The sequence below is a fragment of the Macaca mulatta genome, chromosome X, assembly GCF_049350105.2.
Source record: "Macaca mulatta isolate MMU2019108-1 chromosome X, T2T-MMU8v2.0, whole genome shotgun sequence".
NCBI lineage: Eukaryota > Metazoa > Chordata > Mammalia > Primates > Cercopithecidae > Macaca > Macaca mulatta.
The window spans coordinates 15,959,558-15,987,195 of record NC_133426.1 but is presented as its reverse complement, the minus strand read 5'-3'; positions in this window follow the sequence as shown (position 1 = coordinate 15,987,195).

The window sequence follows — 27,638 nt, the reverse complement described above, 5'->3', positions numbered from 1 at the left end:
TGAGCCATTGGATTGCTAAGGTATATGAAAGGGACTCTAAGTTGTAACTTGAACCAGAAATGTATTCTCCCCATCAAGGAAACTGTAGATAAGAGATTTGCAGTGATTTTGATAAGGGATTCTGTAAGAATTCCACAACATCATGCACATATGTATGCGAGAGGTTTTACAACAGTACCAGTCAATTAAGAGCTGCATGGATCCTCTCAACCACTTCTCTCTATGCCTTAATCAGTGTCTGGAAAGGACAGAGACCATAGTTAGCAAGCTGGAGAGGATGGTCAAACAACAACAACAACAACAACAAAACCTTAAAAGGGGAAAGAGTAAAAAAAGCCAAAAATATGTCTTCTATGACTGCAGACATCCTGCTTGCAACATAAAATTGAGGGAGAAGCCCAACTTGAAAGCAAATTTGGAGTATTGACTTCTACAAGTAATTGGATATTGCTAGTACTACACAGAGACTAGTTATATTATCTGAGAGCAACTTGAAAATTCATGGAGTTGTTTTCATACAAAGGCAGGGGAAGAACTAGTCCTGCTAAGCAAATTTAAAGGTCGATAAAGTGTTTCTCAACTTCAACACTACTGACATTTTGACCAGAGTCTTATTTTTGTTGCGGGAGCTGTCTGTGTATTGTAGGATATGTAGCAGCATCCCTGGTTTCTATGTACTAGGTGCTGGTAGCTCTTGCCTCCAGTTATAACAACCAAACCTGTCTCCACACACTGCCAAGTGTCCTTTGTGGGGCAAAATGGACTCTGTTGAGAATTGTTGAATGAATGGGAGACAAAAATAATATTGCCTCAGGATTATATGTTTGTTGTTACACCAGCTAAAATTGCCTGGAAAAGCCCTTTTCTCAGTTTTCTTGGGCTCCTGCTATGATGCTTGACCCCTCTCTTTTTAGATGCTCTTTTCACCTCTTCTCTGATCTGTTCTCCCCTCTCCCAGCCCCCCACCCCCATCACTTCCTTTGAGGGGTATCCCCAGAAACTCAGATTTTTCTCTTATTTTATTATGCAAAGCAATTCCATTCTCACTTTGTCTCTCAGGAGCCCAGGAGGTTGGGGCAGTGCTTGTGTGCATGTGTGTGTGCATGAGCATGTGTGTGCATGTGTGTGTGTGATGTGGAGATGTGTGATGGGCATATTATTGTCTTTAATTCAAAATACTTCATCAAGTTATTTTCTTAAACAGAGAGCCATATCTATGGGAAAGCACTCCTCCAGCAGAAGCCACTGCAAATAATAGACATTGTAAATAACAGATCCCCCTCTGGCAACCCCATCCCCCAGGCACACACAGAAATTTTGGAAAATGAGAGGGTAAATTCCAGAAAAGGGACCTGATGCTCTGCTTTTAGAGGCATTGTCCAGAAATGTTTTACATAGCCAATTAAAACTTTGACCTCTTATTGATAAAACATGTATATTAACCAGACATGAAGGGATGCAAGCTTTCCAAAGTACAAATCGGTGGATTAAAAGTAGCCAGTCAAACAAAATCCTGTTAGCCATATTACTATCTTATGCTGATGAACAGCACAGATTTTACAGTCCCACCTCATTTTGACTTCTGCCAATAAGAAAACAAAGGAAAATATTTAACAAATATGTGGCATTAAAAATAATAGGCATTTTGGGGGCAGGATTTTGTGGGTTTTTCTAAAACCACTTTTTGAGAACTTACTGAGAGATATTTATTTCAGCTGCCCTCTTTGTTTCATTAGAAATTTGTCTATGGATAACATGAAGAAATATCTTAGGCAAACTCTTATCTAAAGACCAGGAAAACCCCCTGTTTCTTAGGCTTTCATCAAAATAATATTAATAATTTCATTTTACATGCTGATATTATAAGTCATACTTGCCTTAAAATGTACAAACTTTTTATCCTTTTTATATTTTTCAGGGACTTTTTCATCCTCTGATTCTTCCTTTCATCCTCTGAGACAAAAAAAAAAAAGAATAAAAACCTCAAAAAAAGGTCTTTCAAACTCCAGGCTAGTACACTATGCTGAAGTTTATTTTGAATGTCTTCAATTAAAAGTATTTTTATTTTAATCATACAACCCATTCTTTTTCTTATAACAGTAGGTTTTAACCATCATAAAAAATGTTGTCTATTTGATTACTGTCTACTCATTTTTAAGGATTTTTTTTTGTGGCTGAATCGAATGGTCAGCCATGTGGCGAAAACACATTGGGGTGTGTGTGTGTGTGTGTGTGTGTGTGTGTGTGTGTGTATGGGGGAGATGTGGATGTGCACATCCATACATGTGCATGTTGTTGTTTTATAACTTGCTCACTCCTTTTTGACTTCACTAGTCTAAAATGCAAACAATAATACTCTAGAATCTTGTCCCAAAGTATAGCAATGCATAGTTAGATGTAAACTGGGCTCATACCTCCCAGGAAGTCTCATCTACCCCCCTTTCCCTATCCCCAAATTCTTTAGAGATAAAATTTAAAAATTTCTACTTATCAAAATATACTTTAAATAAAATATAAAAGACAAAATTAAAACTAGTTAAGATAATTGCCACACATATCGTGGATAATGGATTAATATCCAGTATATGTGAAGAACTTCTATAAATCAATATGAAAAAGACAAATAACTTAGTGAAAAATTTGGTTAAGAACACAAATAGTCATTTTACAGAAAAGGAAACACATATGGTGAGTAAACATACAAAAAGATGTTCAACCTCATGAACAATCAGATTGATACAAATCAAGGGTAGCTTTCATTATTTTTGAACTTTATATATTTTACAAATGTATGATAAAATTACACATAATTATACACATATTTACAACAAGGGATGGATAAATACAGTATTCTAAATTATGTTTATTCAGAGAGGAGGCAGAGTTATAAAATTTGTGAGGAATGCACAGTTAGATGTAAATTATTTGTGACATTCTAACTTTTAGGTCTGTTAGTGGGCTCATTTGTGCTCATTACACCACTTCAAAAAATAAACGATAGCTAGCTAGCTAGATAGATAGCAAGCTATGTTTGGACCAAAGATTTTGGTGAATTATAAGCCAAGGATAATGATGATCCTAATTCTGTGCAACTGGGGTACTTAAAAGGGACTGTGTGGTTGGGGCAAGTTGTGGAGGAAACCCTTTTTAAAGGCAATTTCAAAAACTTAAAGTGTTAGAGGGCTTGTGAACTAAAGGAGCTTATATTGGTCAGGATGGGAAAGGTTATGCTGCAATAACAAATCAACCTCAAGTCCCAGTGATCTACTACAACAAAGGATTATTCCTTACGTTCACAGTTGCCCATTGTGAATCTTGACTCATAGGGACCCAGGTTAGTGGAGACTCTACTATCTCATAGCTGCACTGTCTAAAGCACTCTGACTCCTTGATTATCACAACAGGGAGAGAAAGCCCTGGAAGGTTTCAAATATGAAATTAAATGCTTCAGTTTAAAAGTGATCCATGTTATTTATGCTCACAGTCCGTGATTACAACTAGTCTTATAACCTTGATATAACTGCAAGTATAATTCTCTAATATGCCCAGAAGGAAAGAAGAGTTAAATTTATGCAAGCACTAGAAGTCTTTACCACAGAGCTGTTTTCGACACAAATACAAACACAACCACAACACAAACACAATGCTTTCATGTCTAGATGACAGGGTATAACAGACTGGGGTGGGGAACATATTCTCTAATTCTGCGTAAGATAGCTTCTGTGCACTGAGGGGCCCCAGGGAACCTAGCTTAGCTGTGCACCCTAGAGAGTTTTAAACTTTGGATATCTAGAAAACATACCTACAGGAATTTCCAGGAATACTTGAGCTAGGAATTGAACTAAAGAGGATGAAGGTTTTGCATTCACCTCTACAAACAAGAATCAGAGATGATTGAGTATTATTACTTAAAAAAAAACTTTTATTTTAAGTTCAGGGGTACATGTGCAGAATGTGCAGATTTGTTATATAGATAAATGTATGCCATAGGGGTTTAGATTATATCATCACCCAGGTATTAAGCCTAGTATCCATTAGTTATTTTTCCTGATCCTCTCCCTCCTCCCAGCCTCCACCCTCTGGTAGGCTGCAGTGTGTGTTGTTCCTCTCTGTGTCCATGTGTTCTCATCATTTAGCTCCCACTTATAAGTGAGAACATGCAGTATTTGGTTTTCTGTTCCTTCATTAGTTTGCAGAGGATAATGGCCTCCAGTTCCATCCATGTCCCTGCAAAGGACATGATCTCATTCATTTTTATGACTGCATAGTATTCCATTGTATTTTTGTACCATATTTTCTTTATCCAGCCTACTGTTGATGGACATTTAGATTGATTCCCTGTCTGTGCTATTGTGAATAATGCTGCAATGAACATATGCATACATGTGTCTTCATAATAGAATGATTTATATTCCTTTAGTTATATACTTGGTAATGGGATTGCTGGGTTGAATGGCATTTCTATCTCTAGGTCTTTGAGGAATTGTCACACTGTCTTCCACAATGGTTGAACTCCCATCAACAGTGTAAAAACATTCCTTTTTCTCCACAACTTTGCCAGCATCTGGTACTTTTAGCAATTGCCTTTTAATAGACTTTTTAATAATAGCCATTCTGACTGGTGTGAGATGGTATCTCATTGTAGTTTTTGATTTGCATTTCTCGAATGATCAGTGATGTTGAGCTTTTTTCATATGTTTGTTGGCCACATGAATGTCTTCTTTTGAGAAGTGTCTGTTCATGTCCTTTGCACACTGTTTAATAGAGTTTTTTTTTTTTTCTTGTAAATTTGTTTAAGTTCCTTATAGGTACTGGATATTAGATCTTTGCAGATGCATAGTTTGCAAAAATTTTCTCCCATTCTGTAGGTTGTCCCTTTACTCTGTTGATAGTTTCTTTTGCTGTGCAGAAGCTCTTTAATGTAATTAGATCCCATTTGTCAATTTTTGCTTTGGTTGCAGTTGCTTTTAACATCTTCATCATGAAATCTTTGCCCATGCCTATGTCCTGAATGGTATTGCCTAGGGTTTTTTTTAGTTTGGGTTTCACATTTAAGTCCTTAATTCATCTTGAGTTGATTTTTGTATATGGTGTAATGAAGGAGTCCACTTTCAATTTTTTGCATATGGCTAACCAGTTAGAGGATTATTATTACTAATGTGAGCACATTTGCATCACAGACAAGTAAAACTCAGGTAAACACCTGTTAAATTCAGATCATTGCAAGTTATCTGGGTGCTAGTGTTTGCTTTGGCTCACATTTGCTTTATCTTGCCCCAGGAACAAATGTTAGAGCTACCTTTAATGTCACCAGGGTGTCTATGCAATCCTTGAAACTTTTAGGGGGCTAAGTTGAAGCGGTACCAGGAATTCATTGTGAAATCAGGACTCCTTTGTCTTGCTCATTTTCTTTTTTTCAGAGCTCCTCTGACATTTCAGTAATTGCCATACTACTTTCTTTAAGCATGCTTAGAGTTGGACATGAGTTATAAAGTATATTCTGGCATGAGTCTCTTGCCATCAAAATATCCTATGTGAGATATTTATCTGGCTTCTCTCTGGGTGTACTGATGTGAAAATCTTATTCATCAGTTCTCTCTCTGCCTCTTTGGCAACTGGCTCCTGGGCAGAGCATAAGCTATGCTCACATGTGAGCCAACTCAGAACATAAATAGTAAGATAGATTCCTCAGTGAGTCTTCTGCAACTTAACCCCTAGATTCACCCAATACAGGCCAATCATTTTTTCTTTCCCCCTTTCTACAGACTCTGGGATTCCTATTTTTTTGTTTGTTTTCTTACAGCCACAGCATATTCTGTACTGAGAGGAGGTCTGCAGAGTGGGATGCTGTCCTCCAGATCTTTTCCAGGAAAACACAAGAATAAAACTCCCACCTAAGGGATATACAGCAAATTACTTCAGGAAAAGAGACCAGAGATAGGAAAAATAGCAAATATTGGGAAGTTACAAAAATGGATGATTTATCAGTCAGTTTTTATTTAGAGAAATAGAACCACTAGTGGATTATACACATATTATATATAAAATTTACATGTAAAATATGTATACATGTATATATACATATAAAATGTACGTATGCATTTATAAATTTCTCTCTCTCTCTCACACACACACACACAAACACACAGAGCCATATATATATTTAAGGGATTTATTGCAGAGATCTGACTTGACACAATCATGAGAGTTGGTTCAGTTATTTTTTTAAGCCTGCTGTTTTTGCCTCTGATGTTGGAGCCTGACGCCTGCAGGTAGTTGGGAAGGAGAGATGGATACGAGTGTGGAGAGCTCACTAGCAGTCCGGAACCAACAGGCATGAGCTAGAACCTCACAAGGACAGAGGGAGACACATGTCAGTTCTTGTTGTCGCTGACCTTGGTGGTGTGGGTGTCCTGAAAATGCTGGAGTCCTTCATCACAGAGCTAAACACACACATTTGGCCCAAGTCAGAGAAGCTGGACAAGGACCCAGGGGAAAGTGGAGAAGTCACAGTGAATGCAATGAATTAGCTGCTCAGAGACAATGTGTGTAAACTATGAAATGGTTACCGCTTCTCTTCTGCTTCCCACCTCTCCTGAGACTCTCATGGCCCACGTTAAACAGAAACATGCAGGGAAGGGAAGTCTAGAAACGTAGTTCAGTCTAGCTAAGTTTACATATTACACCACCACCACAGATGCATTCCTTGATATGAAATCTCTTGTTTTATTGATGGAAAGTGCCAGAAGCAACCATGTCCTCAGGATCTCTTTTATTTCCCCTGGAAAACCTCAGAAAACATCCTTGAGCTTCTAGATCACCTAGGGTTTTTCTTTTGTAGGACTGTACTCTCAAGCCTGAAAGCATGGTTGGAATTGCACAATAGGGTATTCCTGTAGCTTAGAACTGGTGATGCCCTTCTAGTTGGCCCTCGGTCACATATAAGAAAGATCACCTTTAATTCAGATTAGCTCAACTAACAATCTATTGAGCTTGTCTGTGTGCCAGGCACTGTGCTGGATGCTATGGGAGATGATGACAAGCTAGGCCCTTGAAGAACTTACTGTCTAATGGGAGAGATAGACACATAAACAGAAATAGCCATGCAATATGGACAATGGCAAGGTAAAAGAATACAGGGTGTGCTATGGGAATGTGGAGAAGCGGCAATGCAAGGCTTGAGGTGATCTTAAAGGATGAGTAGGAGTTAACTAGGCAAAGAAAAGTGCAAAGTGCCTGGCAGGCCAAGAGATGTCATAAGCAAAGGCCTTGAGGTTTGGATCAATAGGTATATGATGGAAATTCTTAGAAATTAAAGTACTACAAAAGCACAAAGTGGGTAATGAGGAGTGGCAGAAGATAAAGCCAAGTCATGGGAACTGCATCTGCTACACTAAGGAGCTTGGACTTTATTATTAGGAGATGTTAAGGAATAATACCTGTATCAGTAAATGATATGTTCAACAGGAAATCTTACTGCAATAGTTGAAACAGAGAAGTTAATTGGTTTTCTGCAACAAAAATCCTGGGAGTAGGAAATCTAGATTTGCTAAGACAGCAAAACCATGTTATTCATTATGTGGGCTCTTTAATTTCCCTGCTTTGAAATCCTTAGTATCATCCTCATTGCCCCAGGATGGCTGTGGCTGCACTTCTGTGGTTCATATTCACATTCTGGAGGGTCTAAAAAGGGAAAGGAGACAGGGCATGGCCCTTTGGAGAGACTCTACCTTTGTATTAGGGAAGAGAATCCCTCCCCATGGCTTCTGGCTATAGCTCATTGGCCAGAACTTTGTCAGATGGCCTCACCTAGCTACTGGGAAGCTTGCACATGGGAGATTTCTGGAGTCCGAATTCTTGCCTTCACTCTTTCTCTTGCTGCATCATATGCTTTACCTGGAAGTAAAAGCCTTACGTGACTATGCTCTGTTAACTCCGGTGAATCCTTTCAAGTATCTGAAGTTGGGGAATATTTGCAAAATCTGAAGTCCACACACACACAGCCCCCCTCGCCAAAGATAACCCTTATGACCAGGCTGATTGTATTTCTGAACTTTGCCTTTTTCACTGAATAATTTACTTTCAAGATAATTCCATGTCAGGACATATTCTTGTGTCTCTTTTTCAAGGACCTGGCCTGCCATCACCTCTCTGACTTCATCTCCTTCTACTTCATCTCCCTTTCTCATTCTACACCAGTCACCTTGAGACTGTTACTATACTGGAACATACCCAGCATGCTCCAGCCTCGCGTTTTGGCATTTTCTGTCTCCTCTATTTAGAGCTCTCTCTTTTAATTATCTACAGGGCTCCATTCTGCCCTTCTAGAAAGCCAGAGAGACTTTTCCAGACTGCGCCTTCTAAAATGCAAACTTGCCCCTGTTACTTTTATTTCCCTTACCTTTTCTTCTGTCTCCCCAGACTAGAATATAAGCTGTATAAGAGGACATTTCGTACATACCTAGAATAGTGCCTGGCACATAATAGATGCGTAATAAATGATTGTTGAAGGGATAAACAAATAGATAGAGAAGTGCAACTTCAGCTGAGGTAGGAGGAGCAAACAACTATTTTGTTTCCTGGGAAAGACTTCAAGAAAAAAAAACAGAATATTAAGAGAGACTAGAGTTGGGTGAAAAAGAAATGTGGCAAGCCAGGAAGGAGAGGAGATGGTTCAAAGTATGAGGTATTGAATCCCCCCAGGAGAGGGCTTAGAGCAGTAAACAGAGCTTTGTATTGAGTGTAAGCTGACAGGTTGAATCACCTCCTAATTGGGGTGTCCTTGGGTTTACTGAACATCTCAGTATATTTCTAATTAGTCAGAAATGTTGTTAATGATGTGTGTGTATGTTGCATTGGCTTTTCGTAGATTGAATATTAGATTTGATTATGAATTTGATCTTTCCTTTAAAATAACCCCTATGCCTGTAGCCTGAAAATTGATTTTGTAATGGGAGTCTGTGCTGAAAAGGAGGATAGAGAAACTTAGGTCAATACAGACCATTGTGTTACCTTTTATTCACAAAGGGACTCTTTCTCATCTTATGCTAGGAGGGGAGTGAGTGTGTGTGTGTGTGTGTGTGTGTATTGAGGAGAAATGTGTTGAGAATGAAGAAAGTAAAACATACATAAAATGTACAAAAGTATATAACAATAAGCACACAGTCTTACAGGTAAAAGCTGCAATTTTACAGAAAGGCAATCTTGTACTTTAAAATATCAGATACATTTCAACAGGACAGAATCAATACACAATTGTAAAATAGTTTATCTTCAGGTTCTCGGAGTTCTTAAGGTGACCTGATAAGATCAGATGGGAATGAAAGAAGTTATTAAAATAATTTCCACAAAATATCAGACACCCCTTTGGAAGTTTTGTTCTGTTTTGCTTGGGCAGAAATATTTTTGTTTTGCTTCTTTGCTCATTTATTTAAACTTACTTGTCTTTGAATTGGTAGTATATGCACTGAAGCATACCCAGCATGCTCTAGCCTCGTGTTTTGGCATTTTCTGTCTCCTCTATTTAGAGCTCTAAATATGATGGAAAATTCAAAATGTACAAAATAATAGAGCAAAGAGGCAGACTCCTTAGCACAATCCCTCCAACCACACACACACACAGCCCCCCTCACCAAAGCTAACCCTTATGACCAGGGTGAATATATTTCTGAACTTTGCCTTTTTCACTGAATAATTTGCTTTTGAGATAATTCCATATCAGAACATATTATTGTGTCTCTATTTTAAGGATTGCATAGAAGATTATGAATTTTAGAAAGTTTTTCTTTCCTCACCTCTGGAAAAGGTCAATGGAGATGGAACCATCAATAGAAAGAATTAAGATCTCACAAGGAGAGATGTTTAAGTGTATGACCTTCTTGGAAGCCTTCCAAACTCCTTCCAGAAATAGGATTGCCAGATAAAATATAGACACTCTACTAAATTGCAATTGCAGATAAACAATGAATATTTTTTATTATAAGCAGATGTCATGCAATATTTGGGAAATACTTGTACAAAAAATTACTTGTTGTTCATCTGAAATTCGATGAGATATACTTATACTAAACAATGATTTGTTTATCTGAAATTCAAATTTGACTGGGTATCCTGTATTTTAATTTGCTAAATTTGGCAACCCTATCTGGAAATCACTCATCTATTCATTTGTGAATAGAGCTGATCTTAACCTCAAACTCCACGATGAAGAGTTGGTATCTGTTAAAGCAGGAAAATATTGCTCCTTAAATAACATGGGGATGAAAACAACCTCAACCTTTATTTAGGCTTCAATATTTCTCTTAATTGCCTCTCATAATCCACAAGAAAATAATGCCTTCTGTAAGTATTTTAGATAATGCTTTGGAGTAAGACTGTTTAGCATATTGTCCTCAGCAATAAAAATTGTAATGTATTTTAGATGTATCTAAAATGTTATACTCATACATTTGAACTTTGAGATGAATTAAATGTTAGAACCTCCCCTTCAAAATGAAGCATTGCTGTTAAAAAAAATTAAGTCAGCTTGTAATTCAGCCAAGCTAAACGTCTAATTCAAAAGTTAAATATCAACTGCGTAAAATTCGTATTTTGTTTTCTTATGAAGCTCTTGGGGAATTTAAAATCAGTGCAATGTGATACATAATGGACTATCTTTAGCTTGTTTTTCCCAGACTCAAATAGATGCACAGTCTTCTCTAATGTCACCAGCTCTGGTTTCTCACTTTATTCCTGCTCATGGGTGTCCTCCCAAGACATCCTCCTTACTAGCCTAGTGTTCTTTCTCATCTAAATCCAATAACACCCCAGTGACTCCATCTGATTTGGAAGCAGTAACTCTTCTGTGGCCCAGCAGTGCCTTCTGGAATGAGTGTGGAGCTTACAGGTTTGCCCTCGGTTTGTGAGTCTACTGATGGAATCTTATTTCTCTTCATCTTAATAAAATAAGATCCCAGGGATCTTGGCAGGTGTTGTCTGATTTTGGAAGGTACCACATAGTAATGAAAAGTAGCCTTAAAAATGTTTTATGTACTGTTTTAAACAAAAGGCATATGTACCACTCAGTCGATCCTAGATCACAGAGAGAGAAGAGCATGGTTGTTCATTCCACATCAATGTCTCCTTTTAACATTAAATTTTGAGGAGCAAGTTAATGACATGCATACGTAAGTATTGGAGGTTGGGGATGTAGTGTTCACAGTTTCCAGCAAAATGTATAAAAAATAAAAAGATGAATAGTGGATGGACAGACATGTAATAAATGAAATAAAGCACAATATTAATGGGATAATACAGGTAGTGGATATACAGTATACAGGTGTTTGCTGTAATAGTCTTTTTAATTTTTTCATATTTGAATGTTTTCACAATAAAATATTGAGAAAAAAATTTTGTATGTTGATTTTATATCCTGCAACTTTACTGAATTTATTTATCAGTTCTAATAATTTTCTGGTGGAGTCTTTAGGTTTTTCCAAATATAAGAAAAAATTTTTTTTTTTTTTTTAGATTTTTTTAAAAAAATTTATTTATTATTATTATACTTTAAGTTCTAGGGTACATGTGCATAACGTGCAGGTTTGTTACATATGTATACTTGTGCCATGTTGGTGTGCTGCACCCATCAACTCGTCAGCACCCATCAACTCGTCATTTACATCAGGTATAACTCCCAATGCAATCCCTCCCCCCTCCCCCCTCCCCATGATAGGCCCTGGTGTGTGATGTTCCCTTCCTGAGTCCAAGTGATCTCATTGTTCAGTTCCCACCTATGAGTGAGAACATGCGGTGTTTGGTTTTCTGTTCTTGCGATAGTTTGCTGAGAATGATGGTTTCCAGCTGCATCCATGTCCCTACAAAGGACACAAACTCATCCTTTTTTATGGCTGCATAGTATTCCATGGTGTATATGTGCCACATTTTCTTAATCCAATCTGTCACTGATGGACATTTGGGTTGATTCCAAGTCTTTGCTATTGTGAATAGTGCCGCAATAAACATACGTGTGCATGTGTCTTTATAGCAGCATAATTTATAATCCTTTGGGTATATACCCAGTAATGGGATGGCTGGGTCATATGGTACATCTAGTTCTAGATCCTTGAGGAATCGCCATACTGTTTTCCATAATGGTTGAACTAGTTTACAATCCCACCAACAGTGTAAAAGGGTTCCTATTTCTCCACATCCTCTCCAGCACCTGTTGTTTCCTGACTTTTTAATGATCACCATTCTAACTGGTGTGAGATGGTATCTCATTGTGGTTTTGATTTGCATTTCTCTGATGGCCAGTGATGATGAGCATTTTTTCATGTGTCTGTTGGCTGTATGAATGTCTTCTTTTGAGAAATGTCTGTTCATATCCTTTGCCCACTTTTTGATGGGGTTGTTTGTTTTTTTCTTGTAAATTTGTTTGAGTTCTTTGTAGGTTCTGGATATTAGCCCTTTGTCAGATGAGTAGATTGCAAAAATGTTCTCCCATTCTGTAGGTTGCCTGTTCACTCTGATGGTAGTTTCTTTTGCTGTGCAGAAGCTCTTTAGTTTAATTAGATCCCATTTGTCAATTTTGGCTTTTGCTGCCGTTGCTTTTGGTGTTTTAGACATGAAGTCTTTGCCCATGCCTATGTCCTGAATGGTACTACCTAGGTTTTCCTCTAGGATTTTTATGGTATTAGGTCTAACATTTAAGTCTCTAATCCATCTTGAATTAATTTTTGTATAAGGAGTAAAGAAAGGATCCAGTTTCAGCTTTCTACTTATGGCTAGCCAATTTTCCCAGCACCATTTATTAAATAGGGAATCCTTTCCCCATTTCTTGTTTCTCTCAGGTTTGTCAAAGATCAGATGGCTGTAGATGTGTGGTATTATTTCTGAGGACTCTATTCTGTTCCATTGGTCTATATCTTTGTTTTGGTACCAGTACCATGCTGTTTTGGTTACTGTAGCCTTGTAGTATAGTTTGAAGTCAGGTAGCGTGATGCCTCCAGCTTTGTTTTTTTGACTTAGGATTGTCTTGGAGATACGGGCTCTTTTTTGGTTCCATATGAACTTTAAAGCAGTTTTTTCCAATTCTGTGAAGAAACTCATTGGTAGCTTGATGGGGATGGCATTGAATCTATAAATAACCTTGGGCAGTTTGGCCATTTTCACGATATTGATTCTTCCTATCCATGAGCATGGTATGTTCTTCCATTTGTTTGTGTCCTCTTTTATTTCACTGAGCAGTGGTTTGTAGTTCTCCTTGAAGAGGTCCTTTACATCCCTTGTAAGTTGGATTCCTAGGTATTTTATTCTCTTTGAAGCAATTGTGAATGGAAGTTCATTCATGATTTGGCTCTCTGTTTGTCTGTTACTGGTGTATAAGAATGCTTGTGATTTTTGCACATTAATTTTGTGTCCTGAGACTTTGCTGAAGTTTCTTATCAGCTTAAGGAGATTTTGGGCTGAGATGATGGGGTTTTCTAAATAAGAAAAAATTTTTTGAGATGTGCACCAAAGCACTAGAGACACTGGTACACTTGAGAGACATTTCTACAGAGCCATTTTGGGAAGTCGCTTCACTTTTCTATGCCTTGGTTTCTTCATCTGTAAAATTCTACTGCGTAGGATATGTATTCCATTAGCTAATCTCTACAAAGTACTTTTCACAGTGCCTAGTTCATGATGCTCAGTATATGTTAGCTATTAGCAGTAGTAGTATGGACAGGTCGTTGTCTTAATCTGTTCAGGCTGCTATAACAAAATACCTTAGACTGGGTAATTTATAAACAGCAACAATCTATTGTTCATAACTTTGGAAGCCAGTAAGTCCAAGATCAAGTGTCTGTTAAGGGCTTGCTCTACTTCATAGATGGTACCTTGTTGCTGTGTTCTCACATGATGGAAGAGGCAAGCAAACTCCTTTGCACCTCCTTCTTTTATAAGGGCATTAATCTCATTCACGGGCTCTGCCCTCATGAACTAATCACCTCCTCAAGGCCCCACATCTTAATACCACTTGCATTGGAGATTGAGTTTCAACAAATGAATTTTGGGGAGACACAAACATTTAGACCATGGAAGTTGATCTATGAGCTGCATCATGGCTCAAAGGAAGATGAAAATACATCAGGGAAGGCTTCCAAATAAAATGACTTGAACTTGGCATCGAACGAAGTGATGGAAATAAATTAATGGAAAGAGGTTCAGCATAAGTAGTAAATGACATAAAAAGAAAATAAATGGAAATAAGAGGATGAGAGAACAGAACATAGAAGCAAGATATGCATGGGAGTCATGGAGGAGGTTGGCCTGGCTGGCGTTTTGGAGATAGGACTAGACTCTACAAATTCATTTGTATCTAAAATAGTTACATCATATTCCTTAAAATATTAGACTCAAAGGTTCAAACTGAGTAAGAAGCTCTAAGTGTAATTGGAAACTACCCTCGTTTTGGAAGACAGGGTACAAGATTTGAATGTCTGTCATCCTCTGTCTCTCATCCAAGGTGAATAAAAAAAAAAATGAAAGAGTATACATTTGATAAACATATCCTGAATTGAAATCAGTTTCATGATTTTTCCAAAAATTGTAAAAAGTTCCCTTTAAAAAATTGTCTTTTTTTCTCTGCACCCAGAACACCATTGTCCTTCTCTGTCTCTGTCTCTCTCTTTTTTCTAGTTTGACTTCTTACAGTTACTAGGTACAAAAACAAGGCTTCCCTTCTTCTCTGGGGCAGAGTACCCTTTCTCCCCACGGAGAGAAGCTAATTTTTAAAAATGTCTATCATGCCTTGAAATCACTGGAGATGGAAAGGGCTGACAGAGACACACTTCAGTGCCTGATGTATAGGCAGAGAAGTCTGGTGAGGCCTTGAAGCCTTGTCCTCCTTCCTCCCCAGAATAGCTTCATGTTTGCAGTGGTGGCAGGAGATGACAATGATGAGAGTGTTGCACCAACCCTTGGTTGCCCAAGTCAGACTCCATTCACTAAGCCAGAGTGAATCTGGAAATCTAGTTTCCATTTGGAGCAAATCCTCTAGAATACAAATATTTTAATAGATCCTGAAGATAAGATGACTTTGCTACTAAAAATATACCTGTCTGCTTTATTGAAACCTTTTGCAGCTCAGCATACCTAGTCATATTTCTGTGCTCAAATAAAATGACTTGAACCTGGCATCAAGGGATGTTTACGGCCAAGCGCGGTGGCTCACGCCTGTAATGCCAGCACTTTGGGAGGCCGAGGTGGGTGGATCATGAGAGGTCAGGAGTTCGAGACCAGCCTGGCCAACATGGTGAAACCCCATCTGTATTAAAAATACAAAAATTAGCTGGGCATGGAGGCACACACCTGTAGTCCCAGCTACTTGGGAGGCTGAGGCAGGAGAATTGCTTGAACCCAGGAGGCACAGGTTACAGTGAGCCGAGATCATGCCACTGCACTCCAGCCTGGGCGACAGAGCAAGACTTTGTCTAAAAAAAAAAAAGAAAAATGTTTGCTGGCCCGTTATTACAATGAGAGATTCATCAACATTTCTTCTGTGGCACTCTAAGCAATGTGTTTGTTTACCTTGTGAATATAAAGAACATGATGCTCCTGGGACTATGAATACTGTTTTATAATGAAGTGCAAAGCTATATCCTTTTGTATTCCTTTGAAGGTTGGCAAATATAACCTTGAGCGTCTTACACGATAGGCCTAAGCAAATTTTTTTAAAGTATAAATAAAACATAAATAAAGAAATGCTTTCTTCTACCTTACTGAGAGGGCCATTCTGTATATACATGCATATTATTTTTGGCCTGAATTGACAGTGAGCTCTAGATGCATCCAGAAAAGAAACAAAGACTACCATTGTTCCAAAGAACTAAAAAAAGAGCTTGACACTATAGCCAAATTCATTCCTAGTAATTGTATCTTCCAGAAAGTCTATATTACATTATTAAATACAAAATAAATGGTGGAAATTTACTGTGCTTTCCCATGCATCATTCCTTAACTCAGCTAGACTGAATGATCCATTGGAATTTGACTCACTAAGGGCAGTCTTAGATTCATATATGGGAGAAATCTCATTCCTCTACTTCCGGCAATTTCTGTTGGAACAAATGAAACATAAATTGTCCAAGTGGAGCAGACAGAGCCTAAAGACAGTTATCACAAGTTCCAGTACCCAAAATGAAACTCTGGAGGAGCTTCCACCTTACATAAGGTCTGAGATAGGCTTGAAATCCCCAGTTGTGCAGGGAATCTATGTGGATCACCACAAATTGCAGCAGGAGAGAGCAAGTAAGTCTTGCTCTTTTGTCTTGGTCCATTCCATTCCAAGATAATGCTGGTTAAGTGGTGCAGAAGTAGAGATCTTTTGAGCCAGGTGGCAGAGGATCTTTTGCAGGGGAACTTTTGAACCTCTTTCCCCTGATTCAAGCTTTCCCCCAAACATTACATATTTTGTTTTGGTGTGACAGTTTAGGGGACACTATTTCTAATCCTCCTTCTGTGGATAGTGAGTAAATTTGTTGCATTCTGCCTGAAGAATTGACTCAGGCTCTTTCTGCATAATCATGAGTCAGGTCTAGTCCTGCTTAGTCTTTAGTCAATGTCGGGAAGTCCATGACCAAATTGTCAGGTCAAAGGAACAACTACCTGGATCTGGAGTCATGTTTCACGACTGGATTGGAAACAATGAGATTAAGATTTAGTGTAAAGATGAGGAATTGAGGTTAAAAGCATAGAAGATACAGGAGTAGATGGGAAGGTATCAAGGATCGTGGCTCATGGATTTATGTGAAGACAGTTACAAGGAAACCCACTTGGTAGGAGGAAAGCATTAGAGTCAGGCATTGCCATAATAATCAGAACTGGGTTGAATCATGTGTCCCCTTTGGAGAATGGACTCTAATAACACCTCTATAGTAATCACGACGATGACAACGATGATACCAAAGTCCATGGCAGCTTCTTATGCTTAATTGGAAAATAGTAAGCACTCCGTAAATCGAATCAGTAAACCAATTAATGGAATCCATTATATGAATAATTTAAAAAGTATTTTATTTATCAATCAAAAGAATACAGAGCAACTGTGATTTTTTTATCTTGATGAGACTGTCCTAAGACAATAATAACTAGTAAGACATTTGTAGTGTGCCCACGAAGCATAAAAGACCCCATTTAGTTCCAGGTCTACTGAGAACTTTGCAATGTTTAGCTGTAGTTATTGGGCTTGTAACACTGCAAAAGTAGGTGTTTGATATATAGGTTGATGATCAAACATCTCCTATGTGCCTTTTCAGATATTTTCTGTCTCAGCTAGCTCCAGGGCCTCTGGCCAGTTGTTCCTGCCCACCATTTACTTCATGCCCATAGTGCCTCTCTAGTGACTCCTATCTGGGGCTTTCTGATTGATACAGACGTGGGAGATACCACAAGACATGGAGCCAGCATAATACAGTATTCACATATATGCAGCATATTACATGAAAGTCTGGGAAAATTAATGCTTCATAGGTCAAATTTGACCAGTGGGAATCAGAAGCAGGTGAATGAATTCTTCTCCTTTCCTCTTCCCAAATGACCTCTCTGAAGATCACTCTGAGGGATGGAGCATTCTTTAGCCCTTGATACAGAGGAATAGCCTGCATGACAAAGCACTCATATATTGGTTCTCCCTCATTCCTGGTGTTTCTCTCCCATTACCTTACTCCTGCTGTTCCTGAATTAAACTCTCTAATAAATAATAGTACATAAGCTTTTTCAATAGGCTTGCTTTATGTTTATGTGGAATCCAGGTCAAAACACTTGGCAGGGACCCCCTGATGAGTGAAACATCAGAATTCCTCCTTTGGGCAGGTCTTTTTAAAATATTACATTCTTATCATATTCTTTTTTGTTATTAATTTTAATTTTAAGTTTCAGGGTACATGTGCAGGATGTGCAGGTTTGTTACATAGGTAAACATGTATCATGGTGGTTTGCTGCACCCATCAACCCATCACCCAGGTATTAAGCCCAGTATGCATTAGCTATTTTTCCCAATGCTCTCCCTCCCCCACCCCACCCTCCGACAGGCCCCAGTGTGTCTTGTTCCCCTCCCTGTGTCCATGTGTTCTCACTGTTCATCTCCCCCTTATAAGTGAGAACATGTGGTGTTTGGTTTTCTGTTCCTGTGTTAGTTTGCTGAGGATAATGGCTTCCAGCTCCATCCATATCCCTGCAAAGAACATGATCTTGTTCCTTTTTATGGCTGCATAGTATTCCATGGTGTATATGTACCACATTTTCTTTACCCAGTCTATCGTTGATGGGCATTTGGGTTGATTCCATGCCTTTGCTATTGTGAACAGTGCTGCAATGAACATATATGTGCATGTATCTTTGTAATAGAATAATTTATATTCCTTTGGGTATATACCTGGTAATGGGATTGCTGGGTCAAATGGTATTTCTGGTTCTAGGTTTTTGAGGAATCGCCACACCGTCTTCCACAATGGTTGAACTAATTTACATTCCCACCAACAGTATAAAAGCATTCCTATTTCTCTGCAACCTCACCAGCATCTGTTGTTTCTTGACATTTTAATAATTGCCATTCTAACTGGCATGAAATGGTATCTCATTGTGGTTTTGATTTGCATTTCTCTAGTGATTAGTGATGCGGAGCTTTTTTTCACATGTTCGTTGGCCGCATGAATGTCTTCTTTTGAGAAATGTCTGTTCATGTCCTTTGCCCACTGTTTAATGGGGTTGTTTGTTTTTTTCTTGTAAATTTGTTTAAGTTCCTTGTAGATTCTGGATATTAGACCTTTGTCAGATGGATAGATTGCAAGAATTTTCTCCCATTCTGTAGGTTACCTGTTCTCTCTGATGATAGTTTCTTTTGTGGTGCAGAAGCTCTTTAGTTTAATTTTATCCCATTTGTCAACTTTTGCTTTTGGGTTTTACATTTAAGTCTTTGATCCTTCTTGAGTTAATTTTTGTATAACGTGTAAGGAAGGGGTCCAGTTTCAATTTTCTGCATATGGCTAGCTAGTTTTCGCAGCACCATTTATTAAATAGGGAATCCTTTTCCCATTGCTTGTTTTTGTAAGGTTTGTTGAAGATCAGATGGTTGTAGATGTGCAGTCTTTCTTTGGAGTTCTCTGTTCTATTCCATTGATCTATGTATCTGTTTTTGTACCAGTACCATGTTGTTTTGGTTATTGTAGCCTTGTAGCATAGTTTGAAGTCTGGTAGTATGATGCCTCCAGCTTTGTTCTTTTTGCTTAGGATTGTCCTGGCTATATGACCTCTTTTTTGGTTCCAAATGAATTTTAAAATAGTTTCTTCTAAATCTGTGAAGAATTTCAATAATCTATAAACTACTTTGGGCAGTATGGCCATTTTCACAATATTGATTCTTTCTATCCATGAGTGTGGATTTTTTTTTTCATTTATGTCCTCTCTGATTTCCTTGAGCAGTGGTTTGTAGTTCTCCTTGAAGAGGTCCTTCACTTCCCTTGTTATCTGTATTCCTAGGTATTTTATACTCTTCTTAGCAATTGCGAATGGGAATTCATTCATGATTTGGCTCTCTGCTTGCCTATTGTTGGTGTATAGGAGTGCTTGTGACTTTTGCACATTGATATTGTATCCTGAGACTTTGCTGAAGTTGCTTATCAGCTTAAGAAGATTTTGGGCTGAGTTGATGGGGTTTTCTAGAAATAGGATCATGTCATCTGCAAACCCAAAGATAATTTGACTTCCTTTCTTCCTATTTGAATACCATTTATTTCTTTCTGTTGCCTGATTGCCCTGGCCAGAACTTCCAATACTATGTTGAATAAGAATGGTGAGAGTGAGCATCCTTGTCTTATGCCAGTTTTCAAGGGGAATGCTTCCAGCTTTTGCCCATTCAGTATGATATTGGCTCGGGGTTTGTCAAAAATGACTCTTATTATTTTTAGGTATGTCCCTTCAATACCTAATTTATTGACAGTTTTTAACATGAAGGCCTCTATTAGTTCTATTAGCAAATCTCTGTTATCAAAGGGATTTATAAAACTGTAAAACAATGCAATGCTCCTCACTAATTTTTTAAAAATATAATTTGTTTTCATTAAATGTGTTATTTAGGTTAGCATGCAATCAGGTCATTATTTCTATTTTTCAAAAGAATCAAATACTTTAAAGATTTCTTAATTTTCATTTCTAATATCACAAATGCTGATAAATATAACCTGCTTAAACAAAAGCTCTTTAGTTGTCCTTAAAAGTTTTTAAAATGTAAAGGGATCCTGAGACCAAAGGGTTTGAGAATACATCCATTAGGGTAAAAGTACTCCCTTTTGCTTTGAGAAACAAAGCACATAAATAATTATATTCCTTTGTCACCAATGTTCATAGTATAGTCTCAACCAGCCATATTAATTATAATTTTTTTTTTTTTAAAACAAGGCCTCACTCTGTCACCTGAGCTGGAGTGCACTAGTGCAACCATAGCTCATTGCAGCCTTGAACTGCTAGGACTACAGGCATGCACCACCACACTCAGCTAATTTTTTTATTTTTTGTAAAGGTGGGGTCTTATTGTGTTGCCCAAGCTGTAGTTATAACTTTTAACCAAAGTAGTTAACCTCTATTTCATACAGAAAATTGGATGAAGGTAGATAATTGAAAACTGTTTTTTTGTTTTGTTTTGTTTTTTGGTTTTTGGTTTTTTTTTTGAGACGGAGTCTCGCTCTGTCACCCAGGCTTTTAATTTAAGGAGTATTTTAGTAGACTAGCAAAGTTCACGAATGCACATAACACAACTTTCTACAACCATACACATCCCTTTTACATTACAGAGTGGCTAACATGAACACATTCATTAAATGACCCAAAGATTTAGATTTTTTACAGCATATAAAAGCATAAGCAAAAGCATAGAAACAATACAATATTTAGTAATAAAATCTCAGAATTGCATCTTAGAAATTATGGCCAGGTGCAGTGGCTCACTCCTGTAATCCCAGCACTTTGGGAGGCCAAGGTGGGCGGATCACCTGAGGTAAGGAGTTTGAGACCAGCCTGGACAGCATGGTGAAACCCTGTCTCTATTAAAAATATAAAAATTAGCCAGGCGTGGTGGCAGGCGTCTGTAATCCCAGCTACTCGGGAGGCTGAGATGGGAGAATCACTTGAACCTGGGAGGCAGAGGTTGCAGTGACCCGAGATTGCACCATTGCACTCCAGCCTGGGGAACAAGAGCGAGACTTTGTCTCAAAAAAAAAAAAAAAAAATCATTTAGGTATTCAATAATTACAAATTAGCTCAACTTGATATTAAATCAAGATTGTAAGTTACCCAAAAATCTAAAAAATTATTTAAACTGGCAGACTTCAAAAACTTAATTATTCTTTAAATAAAAAGTTTTCAAAATAATTATTTGATTTTATTGCACACAAATTTATATTTTGTATAATCTTTTTAAAAATTTCAATAGGTTTTTGGGGAACAGGTCGTGTTTGGTTACATGAATAAGTCCTTTAGTGGTGATTTCTGAGATTTTGGTGCACCCATCACCTGAGCAGTGTACACTGTACCCTGTGTGTAGTCTTTTTTCCCTTACCCCCATCCCACCCTTTCCCTCAAGTCCCCAAATTTCATTTTATCATTCTTATACCTTTACATCCTAATAGCTTAGCTCCCACTTACGAGTGAGAACATGTGATGTTTGGTTTTCCATTACTGAGTTACTTCACTTAGAATGATGGTCTTCAATTCCATCCGCGTTGCTGAAAATGCCATTATTTTGTTCCTTTTTATGGCTGAGTAGTATTCCATGGTAGCTATATACCACATTTTCTTTATTCACTTGTTGATTGATGGGCATTTGGGCTGGTTCCACATTTTTGCGATTGTGAATTGTGCTCCTATAAACATGTGTGTGCAAGTATCTTTTTCGTATAATGACTTCTTTTCCTCTGGGTAGAAACCCAGGAATGGGATTGTGGGATCAAATGGTAGATCTACTTTTAGTTCTTTAAGGGATCTCCACACTGTTTTTCATAGGGGTCGTACTAGTTTACATTCCCACCAACAGTGTAAAAGTGTTCCCTTTTCACCACATCCACACCAGCATCTCTTATTTTTTTTATTTTTTAATTGTGGCCATTCTTGCAGGAGTAACGTGGTATATCATTATGTGGTTTTGATTTGCGTTTCCCTGATCTTTAGTGATGTTGAGCATTTTTTCAAATGTTTTTTGGCCATTTGTATATCTTTTTTTGAGAATTGTCTATTCATGTCCTTAGCCCACTTTTTGATGGGATTGTTTGAATTCCTTATGGATTCTGAAAGTTAGTCCTTTGTCAGATGTATGGATTGTGAAGATTTTCTCCCACTCTGTGGGTTGTTTAGTCTGCTGATTATTTCTTTTGCTGTCCAGAAGCTTTTTAGTTTAATTAAGTCCCATCTATTTTTCTTTGTTTTTGTTGCATTTGATTTTGGGTTCTTGGACATGAATTCTTTGCCTAAACCAATGTCTATAATATAAGGGGTTTCCCAATGTTGTCTTCTAGAATTTTTACAGTGTCAGGTCTTAGATTTAAGTCTTTGATCCATGTTGAGTTGATTTTTGTATAAGGTGAGAGATGAGGACCCAGTTTCATTCTTCTACATGTGGCTTGTCAATTATCCCAGCACCATTTGTTGAATAGGGTGTCCTTTCCCCACTTTATATTTTTGTTTGCTTTGTTGAAGATCGGTTGACTAAGTATTTGGCTTTATTTCTGGGTTCTCTATTCTGTTTCATTGGTCTATATGCCTATTTTCATACTAGTACCATGCTGTTTTGGTGACTATGGCCTTACAGTATAGTTTGAAATCGGGTAATGTGATGCCTCCAGATTTGTTCTTTTTACTTAGTCTTTCTTTGGCTATGTGGGCTCTTTTTGGTTCCATATGAATTTCAGGATTTTTTTTTTTTGTAGTTCTGTGAAGAATGATGATGGTATGGTGGTATTTTTATGGGAATTGTGTTGAATTTGTAGATTGCTTTTGGCATTATGGTCGTTTTCACAATATTGATTTTACCCATCCATGAGTATGGGATGGGTTTCCATTTGTTTGTGCCGTCTATGATTTCTTTCAGCAATGTTTTGTAGTTTTCCTTGTAGAGGTTTTTCACCTCCTTATATTCTGTTGTTTTTTTTTTTTTTTTGCAACTATTGTGAAAGAGGTTGAGTTCTTGATTTGATTCTTGGCTTGATTGCTGTTGGTGTATAGCAGGGCCACTGTGACATTAATTTTGCATCCTGAAACTTTGCTGAATTCATTTACCAGTTATAGGAGCTTTTTGAATGAGTCTTTAGGATTTTCTATGTATGCAATCATGTTATCAGCAAACAGCAACACTTTGACTTCCTCTTTACCAATTTGGATGCCCTTTATTTCTTTCTCTTTTCTGATGGCTCTGACTAGGGCTTCCAGTACTATGTTGAATAGAAGTGGTGAAAGCATCCTTGTCTTGTTCCAGTTCTCAGTGGAAATGCTTTCAACTTTCCCCATTCAGTATAATGTGGGCTGTGGGTTTGTTGTAGATGGCTTTTATTACCTTAAAATATGTCCCTTCTATGCCGATTTTACTGAATATGCTGGATTTTGTCAAATGCTTTTTCTGCATCTATTGAAATGATCATGTAATTTTTATTTTTAATTCTGTTTATATGGCATATCACATTTATTGACTTGCAGATGTTAAACCATCCCTGCATCCCTGGCATGAAACCCACTTGGTCACGGTGGATTATCTTTTTGGTATGCTGTTGGATTTGGTTAGCTAGTATTTTGTTAAGAATTTTTGCATCTGTGTTCATCAGGGATATTGGTCTGTAGTTTTCTTTTTTTGTTATGTCTTTTCCTGGTCTTGGTATTAGGATGATACTGGCTTTATAGAATGATTTAAGGAGAATTCCCTCTTTCTCTATCTTTTGGAATAATGTCAATAGGATTGGTACCAACTCTTCTTTGAATGTCGGTTAGAATTCAGCTGTGAATCTGTCTGGTCCTGGACTCTTTTTTGTTGGTAACTTTTTAATTACCATTTCAATCTCGCTGCCTGTTATACGTCTATTCAGAGTTTCTATTTCTTCCTGGTTTAATCTAGGAGGGTTGTATATATCCAGGAATTTACACATCTCCTCTAGGTTTTCTATTTTATGCGTGTAAAGCTGTTCATAGTAGCCTTGAGTGATCTTTTGTATTTCTGTGGTATTGATTTGAATATCTCCGGTTTCATTTCTAATGAGCTAGTTAGGATCTTCTCTCTTTTTTTCTTGGTTAATCTCACTAATGGTCCATCAATTTTATTTATCTTTTCAAAGAATTATCTTTTTGTTTAATTTATCTTTTGGGTTTTTTTTTGTTTGTTTGTTTGTTTTGCTTCAATTTTATTTAGTTCTGCTCTGATCTTCGTTATTTCTTTCTTTCTGCTGGGTTTGGGTTTGATTTGTTCTTGTTTCTCTAGCTCCTTGAGGTGTGACCTTAGATTGTCTGTTTGTGCTCTTTCAGACTTTTTGATATAGGCATTTAATGCTATAAACTTTCTTCTTAGCACTGCCTTTGCTGTATCCCTGAGGTTTTGATAGGTTGTGTCACTACTATTGTTCAGTTCAAAGAATTTTTAAATTTTCATTTTTATTTCATTGTTGACCCAATGATCATTCAAAAGCAGGTTATTTAATTTCCATGTATTTGTATGGTTTTGAAAGTTCATTTTGAAGTTGATTTTTAATTTTATTCCACTGTGGTTTGAGAGAGTACTTGTTATAATTTTGGTTTTCTTAAATTTGTGGAGACTTGTTTTTTGGCCTATCATATGGTCTATCTTGGAGAATGTTCCAGGTGCTGATGAATAGAATGTATATTCTGCAGTTGTTGGGTAGAATATTCTGTAAATATTTGTTAAGTCCATTTGTTCTAGGGTATAGTTTAAGTCCATTGTTTCTTTGTTGACTTTTTGTTTTGATGACCTGTCTAGTACTGTCAGTGGAGTACTGAAGTCCTCCACTATTATTGTGTTGCTGTCTATCTCATTTCATAGGTCTAGCAGTCATTGTTTTACAAATTTGGGAGCTCCAGTGTTAGGTGCATATATATTTAGGATTGTGATTTTTCCTGTTGGACTAGTCTTTTTATCATTATATAGTGTCTTTCTTTGTCTTTTTATCATTATATAGTGTCTTTGTCTTTGTTTTTGTTTTTGTATTTTTGGTCTTTTTTTTTTTTTTTTTTTTTTTTGAGACAGGGTCTCACTCTGATTGCCCTGGTTTGGAGTGCAGTGACACAATCTTAGCTCATGGTAGCCTTGACTTCCCAGGCTCAAGTTATTTTTCCACTTTAGCCTCCTGAGTAGCTGGGACTACAGGTGCATGCCACCACACCCAGCTATTTTTTTTTTTTTGTATTTTTAGTAGAGATGGGGTTTTGCTCTGTTGCCCAAGCTGGTCTCGAACTCCTGGACTCAAGCAATCTGCCCACCTTGACCTCCCAGAGTGCTGGGATTATAGGCATGAGCCACTGCACCTAGCCCTCTTTGTGTTTCTTTGACTGCTGTTGCTATAATGTTTGTTTTGTCTGATATAAGAATAGCTAGTCGGCCGGGCGTGGTGGCTCAAGCCTGTAATCCCAGCACTTTGGAAGGCCGAGACGGGTGGATCACGAGGTCAGGAGATTGAGACCATCCTGGCTAACACGGTGAAACCCCGTCTCTACTGAAAAATACAAAAAAACTAGCCGGGCCAGGTGGCGGGCACCTGTAGTCCCAGCTACTCCGGAGGCTGAGGCAGGAGAATGGTGTGGACCCGGGAGGCGGAGCTTGCAGTGAGCTGAGATCCGGCCACTGCACTCCAGCCTGGGCTACAGAGCGAGACTCCGTCTCAAAAAAATAAAATAATAATAAAAAAAGAATAGCTAGTCCTGCTCGCTTTTGGTGTTCATTTGCATGGAATATCTTTTTCCATCCCTTTACCCTAAGTTTATGCAAGTCCTTATGTGTCAGGCAAGCCTCTTGAAGACAGCAGATACTTGGTTGGTGAATTCTTATCCATTGTGCCATTTTGTATCTTTTAAGTGGAGCATTTAGGCCATTTACATTCAATGTAAGTATTGAGATGTGAAGTCCTATTCTATTCATCATGCTATGTGTTGCCCGAATACCTTGTTTTTTTGTTTGTTTGTTTGTTTTCATTGTGTTGTTATTTTATAAGTCCTGTGAGATTAATGCTTTAAGGAGATTCTTTTTTGGTGTATTTTGGAGATCTGTTTTAGGATTTAGAGCTCTTTTTAGCAGTTCTTGTAGTGCTGGCTTGGTAATGGTGAATTATCAGCATTTGTTTGTCTGAAAAAGACTGTATCTTTCCTTCATTTATGAAGCTTAGTTTCACTGGACCCAAAATTCTTGGCTGATAATTGTTTTGTTTAAGGAGGCTAAAGATGGGACCCCAACCCCTTCTAGCTTGTAGGGTTTCTGCTGAGAAATCTGCTGTTAATCTAATAGATTTTCCTTTATAGGTTTACCTGATGCTTTTGCCTCACAGCTCTTAAGACTTTTTCCTTCATCTTGACTTTAGATTACCTGATGACTATGTGCTTAGGCGATGATCTTTTTGTGATGAATTTCCCAGGTGTCCTTTGAGCTTCTTGTATTTGGATGTTTAGATTTCTAGCAAGGCCGGGAAAGTTTTCCTCAGTTATTCCTTCAAATGTATTTCCAAATTTTAGATTTCTCTTCTTCCTTAGGAACACCAATTATTCTTAGGTTTGGTTGTTTAATGTAATCCCAAACTTCTTGGAGGCTTTGTTCATTTTTTAAATTATTATTCTTTTGTCTTTGTCTTTGTCAGATTGGGTTAATTCAAAAGCCTTGTCTTCAAGCTCTGAGGTTCCTTCTTCTACTTGTTGGATTCTATTGCTGACTTTCCAGTGCATTTTGCAATTTTCTAAATGTGTCCTTCATTTCCAGAAGTTGATTGTTTTTTATTTCTGCTATCTATTTCACTGGGGACTTTTCCATTCATATCCTGTGCCATTTTTTTTTTCTTTAAGTTGTACTTCACCTTTCTCCAGTGCCTCCTTGATTGGCTTAATATTTGACCTTCTGAATTCCTTTTCTGGCAATTCAGATATTTCATCTTGTTTTGGATCCACTGTTGGTGAGCTAGAGTGATCTTTTGGGGGTATTAAAGAACCTTGCTTTGTCATATTACCAGAATTGCTTTTCTGGTTCCTTCTCGTTTGGGTAGACTATGTCAGAGGGAAGATCTGGAACTCAAGGGCTGCTATTCAGATGTTTGTGTCTCACAGGGGTGTTCCTTTGATGTGGTGCTCTCCCCTTTCCCCTAAGGATGGAGCTCCCTGAGATCTAAACTGCAGTGATTGTTACTTCTCTTCTGGATCTAGCCACCCAGCGGAGCTCTGGTCTCTGGGCTGGTACTGGGAAGTGTCTGCAGAGAGTCCTGTGATGTGATCTGTCTTCAGGTCTCTCAGCTGTGGATATAAGTACCTGCTCTGATGAAGGTAGCAGGGGAGTAAAGGGGACTCTGTGAGGGTCCTTGGTTGTATTTTCATTAAGTGTGTTGGTTTGGTGTGGATTGGCCTCTAGCCAGGAGGTGGCACTTTCAAGAACGCATCAGCTG